The sequence below is a fragment of the Ixodes scapularis genome, unplaced genomic scaffold, assembly GCF_016920785.2.
Source record: "Ixodes scapularis isolate PalLabHiFi unplaced genomic scaffold, ASM1692078v2 PGA_scaffold0__279_contigs__length_252992795, whole genome shotgun sequence".
Taxonomy (NCBI): domain Eukaryota; kingdom Metazoa; phylum Arthropoda; class Arachnida; order Ixodida; family Ixodidae; genus Ixodes; species Ixodes scapularis.
In genome coordinates this window covers 38,338,124-38,344,185 of record NW_024609835.1, presented here as the reverse complement: position 1 = coordinate 38,344,185, position 6,062 = coordinate 38,338,124, and positions in this window count along the sequence as shown.

Sequence of the window (6,062 nt, the reverse complement as noted above, 5' to 3'; positions counted from 1 at the left end):
ACAGCTAAAATATGCCCACAGCGACATTTGGGTTCATCAACAGACCGCAATCAAGGTGAAGGTCAGACATGGTTTGTCACACATTTAAAGTGTTCACAATAAATTAAACCTGAGACGGACTGAGAAATCACCCAGCATGTTTCTGTTCCTGGTTGACAGCATATAATCCAAAAAGTATCTCGGAATACAAATACTCAGCTTCCGATCATTGAAAATGATGCGAAAATATGATTTACTTGAATTTTAACCTCTATTGTTAAAGAAATCCCGCCACACTAGATTAAAAAAAACCTCAGTATTCTGTTACCGAGAAAGCTGCATTTTCTTTTCTTTTCATGATCTGATGTTCTTGCTGTGCGACATTACTTTCCAAGTTTACGCTAAGTTCGCGTTCAGATTTGATTTCAAAAAGATGGGGCGTAACTGACCAACGAAGTTAAGATTTGCATCTAAAATTTCTTTACGATACTTTTATAGTTTGTCACAAATTAAAAAATTTCAATCTTTGTTTGAACCGTTTTATGTATCGAACAAAGTAGATCATGAAGTAGAAGTTTGCGAATGCATATAAAATTTGATTTGTACTGCAACTCTTTTTGTTTTTCGATGAATAAAAAAGGAATAGAAAAGTTTACCGACTTAAATTGTGACCTTAAAGAGTAGATTATTTTTTCTACAACTCCAGTGAGTTATATAGTGCGCCTTTTGCTTTAGCTTATTCACTATTTCTATTTAAAAAGATTGTCCTTTTTAGCTAGGTTTGTTATGACACTCTTGAACGTTATCTTATGTGTTTTTGTTATCAAAGGTCTAAACACCATTACATGTCATTATATGTTTGAACGTTATTCTTACGTCTGCCCCCTACTCATGCCCGAAATAAATTTTGCGTGTACATTCATTCTTTGACTTAAATACATGACATATGCACGTAGAAACTATCAAATAATGAACAAATAGTAAAATAAAAACAAGATATATTTTGCGGATTATCTTTGAGGGAAAGGTTTGATTTAAATCATCCTAAAAAACGGTCTGATTTAAGTCACGATTGAATCAACTGCTGTAGTACTTGTTCCGCTTTTATGTCAACCCATTTCGCTGGAGTATTACCCTATTTATTTCTGGCGTAGCAGGGGTAGGGGAAATGCGACGTTTTTATTTTCTGCTCGAATGAGGTAAGAATTGCAACCGCTGCTTCTTAAACAAAGAAATAAATGTGAAGATTTAGCAATGCGGTGTCGGTATACTAAACAAAAATTAATTTCATGAATAAATATGCAGACATTACTCAAGCTGCAGCCTTCTCACTGGTTTAATTCCCCCCTTAAATGTCATTTAGCGTTCAATTGAAATTATTTTATTTTCGTCGGGCAATGCAATTAATAATACAGGACCTCACAGGTCTTGAATCCGAAAGTGGCATTTTACGGCAGAGTCTGCACAAGCTTCCGAAAGATAAACAGGATCCGGACCAATGGCTTGCTTCAATTCCTGCAGAACAGTTACGGGCACCTCGGAAAGCGGACGCTTCAAGATTTATATGCTCCGTGCATTTTGTGGAAAGTAACTACATTGAGTTAGCAGGAGTCACAAAGGGAATCACATACCATTTAGTTGAGCAACGTTTTCTCCGCAACGTTGTTTTTTTTTTTTTTTTTTTTTTTTCAGGTATAAATGTAAAAAGAAAAAAGAAATGTGCTAATATCGCAAAATGTTTGACAAAAAAAAAAAAAACACAGGACGCCCACACCTTGTATTGAACTTAGGTCCGCTGCTTGTGAAGCGGAGACCTTTCCACTGAGCTACTGGGGGACCTTTTTTTTTTTTTTTTATTCATCTACTGAGGGAACTCTTCGTTCGTAGTAATGCAGCCGGTAGGCAGTAGGTTGGAAAGTTTGCTGCTGATTTCCACCCGGCAAAGGCACCCCCCGGCTCGAAGTCGGGCAGCACCACGCATTGGCCATATTTGCACCTAGTAAAGAAGTAGTACGCGTGCATTTTCAACTCGAAGTACGCACCTAGTGCTTGACGTTTGCGCTAGCGATGTCTTCAGCCACGAGAAGGGGCGACGGCTCGGCGACGTCTTCGTGCAAATCGGCTAGGTGGTCGGGCGGGTCGAACGGAATGAATCCCAGTTCCTTTGATCGGTTCGAAATTTCTCTTTCAAAGAAAGAAAGATTCGCTGGTACCGCGAACGATTGTTCTGAAGTTGAGGTCCCACGCAGCCCCACGCCCGTCATTTTTCGTCATCGCCGTCCAGCCCGCGAGCCCCACGATACGCGATACGACGCCATGTTGAGAATTACGCAGTGAACGCACAAAATGCTTACAATTTTCTGTGCAACTTTCTTTTTTCGATTAACATATTTGCAGTTTTTTAGAAGCCACAAAAAAATGGGTTTCATTTCTTTTTTTTTTAATATTGAGCGTGTGCCTTTAATGACCCACGACTTTGATTAAATTTGGTGGTTGAGTCTAGACCTCAGAAACGGCCCATGACCACGGATAAGAGAGTGAGCGCGACTCTAACCGGCCAGTTCTCGAAAGGTGGTTTTCGGGCAGAAAGAAACTGGAATTTCGGGCCGCAAATTCTGTTCTGGGTAGTTGGGCTCTCATATGTCACGTACAACAAAAAACCTCGGCGGGCATTAATACCCTGTCAGTGTCCCTTTAAGAATACAAACATGTATTGCACGCGTTTAAATGAACAGTAATATACACATACCCCCCGAACGAACTATGCGCTAAAATCGATCAGGTTCAATCTAACACCCTTACTAAACACGTTTCATTATACGGTACATTTTTCTCATAATTTGCCATTTGAAATAATGATGTTTATTCTTTTTACCCTGTGAATACGCGTATGTCATTTGCTATTGCTTTTCAGGTGTGCATTGTTAACTGGTGTACTAAATAATAAGAACGTTTGATATTTTCTTAAGTTTTGTTTTGTTTTGTACACTGAGCTAAAAGTACGCCTGCGTATATATGCAGTGATGTCTCGTTAATATGAACACCTCTTATCCCCCCAAAATTGTCCATAATGCAAGTTGTCCATAATAACGAAACAAAATGCATGTATTTTCCCAGTGTGTCCCCGAAAACGGTGTCCATGCAGCGGGTTCTCTATATTAACGGGGTCCAGATTAACGAGACATAACTAGGGCTGGGTGTCGATTAAAAGTTTTAACCCGATTAATCGCCACCTTTTAATCGATTATTAATCGATTAATCGCCACCTTTTAATCGATTAATTAATCGATTAATCGGTCTCGTTAATTTCCATACATAATATTTTTAATAAGTAAAAATAATATTTGTTTTCTGTTTTTGCCCTTGCTGAACATGAGGTAAAGGGCCTAATACACAAGTTTTAATATTAACCAACCTTGATGTGTAGTTAAGAACAGTTCGAAGACACTGACACATTATTACTTCAGCTGCATGAGGCAAAAGGTTCGGTGATATTATCCGACAAGAGCAACCTCCTTTGATTGTTCACAGTATAGTCTCTCTCTGCTGCGCTAAACGGACACTCAAACGCTATTGAAGTGGACGGGAGACGTGTAACCTTCTGCACCTTGTCAGGAGTTACAAATCTTCCCCCTACAGTTTACTTTTGGGCTAAATTTTTACCTAAAGTTTGCCCTTCATAAAGGTGTTCCCGTCCTTGTCTGCGTGGTGAAAGCGCTTTCTTTTTACTTTATTTTGGTTCGTTAAAATATTATTGATTAACCGGTTAAAAAGATTAATCGCGATTAAAGCATTAATCGATTAATCGGTAGGTTAATCGATCAAATGTCCAGCCCTAGACATAGCTGAATATAGTTGCTTGCATTGCTGTGTATTCCTGCATGCTTAACTGATGTCGAATGCTAACTGCCATCTTGGAGCTAAGGCCTCGTCACGCTGCGCTTGTTGCAATTTTTGTTCCAGCTGCCATCTTTCTTGTGAAATAAAATAAAGTATCGATTGATTGATTGATTGATTTAAACAAACTTGGCATCCTCAGACTCCGAGTATCACGTGACCCGCACGTACTACTTAGTGGCGCACCCTAGAGTGGTTTTTGCCGCGAGTACACACAGAACTCGATAGGCTTACGACAGACGACAAAACCTTGACCGATCTTTGTCGACGTTCCCAGAAGTTGCATCAGAGGAGATGCTTCACTTGGGCCGGCCTACTCCGAAAAGTGTGGGGGAAACGCACCCGTAAAGAGGGAGAGACGGATGGCGCCGACAAAATGAAATAACAGGGGCCGACAGGAAAGCTCGAAGGCCGCGCGTGCAAGTGAGAGGAGGAGAGATCGAAGGTCGAGGGGAGAGGCACTCACGTGAGCGAGAGTCTAGAGGGGAGGGTAAAGCGAGCAAAAAAGATAGAGGACGTCTATGGCACCGCATGGGCGTGCTTCCGTCGCGATCTATACGCGTCCCGTTGTAGCGGCAGCAGCGCCTCTGCTTTAAGCCTCCATGGCCTTCTGCTTTGTCTAGTGCCATTGCAGCAGTTTTCTTTCTCGTCGTCTGTCGAGTTCTCCATTATACGTATAAAGGTTGCCGGTAAAAGGGCAGAGATGAATTTGTTCGGAGTTTTTTCAGTTCCTGACTGGATTATATTGATCACGACACTGGTTGTTTCTGCATATCTGTAAGTATTTTTACTGCCTTGATTTTCGTGTGTGTTTTGCATAATTCGGTGGCTTCCCGTAGATTGTGAATATCTAGAAAAATAACTGGGTGCGGTGTTGTAGGCGTTGCCGAAAAAAAGTGACCAAATATGTTACTCGTTACTTGCAAACGAAAGGAACGCGTCACAAAGCTACATTACCTAAAATACAAATGTATGAGTTACCGTTCCAATACAGATGAAGCCGTAACGAGTGACATAACTACATTACCCATTACTGTATATAGGTAACGTAAGTTACATTATCCGTTACTGTTTTGAAAACCTATCCAGTATGTTACTGAATTAACGCAAAAAGTAAACCGTTACCGGTGACGCCGTTACTTGTAACGCGATGAAGCCCAGAGTGTGAGTTATCCTAATTTCAGACTTGTATTAGATTGCAAACATTTTATTAGCCTGCAATAACAATATTGAATTAGCAAAAAACGTTGATAAATATAGGCCCTTGTGATATTTTATGAAAGCAATACAAAGTATTATTTTGAGTGTACAGATAACAAATTAGAATTTATTTTATTTCGGGTAGGCACACCCTTCAACGTTAGTGTTGTAGGTACAATTAAATTACGCACGACCGTACAAGCTGTGCACAATTGTTCGTAATTCTTGTTATATTGTGATAATAGCAACGAAAAAGTAACTTTAAGGTATTTTTATGTGAAACGTAATGTTGCTAGGTATACGGGCATGAAGACCTTGCATAAGAGTCAAGAATAATTATTTTCGATTTTTGTCCGCCAATTTAAGAAGGAACGCGAAAAACATGAAAGTACTTATTCCAAGAAAAGATATACGTGGTACTTTATATAAGAAGATTAATTGTTGCCTGTCTTGGCAATGAAATGTGCCTGTTTGTGGTGACCTTAGCAATTTTTGTACGATATTCATTAGGTTCGAACAACAAAGTAACCTTTCTCTGTTTTCATGTTCTATCTGCACTTACTGCTTGTGGGGAACCTGGAGATCCAAAGTGTTGGACCAGGTTGCCCGCATTCTAAATCGTCGGTGAGCATTTTCCACCGCGAGGGAGCAAAATGCAATCGGCCACACCAGCGGCGCTCCGCTGCTGATAAAAGTATAGATAAAAGGCCGTGACACTGCATGTGCTCTTCTTTTTGGGTCGTGGCGCGTGGCGTTAAGAATCAATAAATGACTACGTGCTGCTGAACCCGTGCGTTTTGTCATTCTCCGAGACGGATAACAGCAAGGAAAATCCCACGAGCTTTAAACAAAGGTCTGTTATCCTTTTTTTTTTTTTTTTGCCCGTTACAGATTTCAGCTGCGTTATCAGAAAGTGATCACAAAATGCCAACGCCTATTTTTACACATTTCTGCGCATCAATATTGATGATATGAAGTAGTGCTCA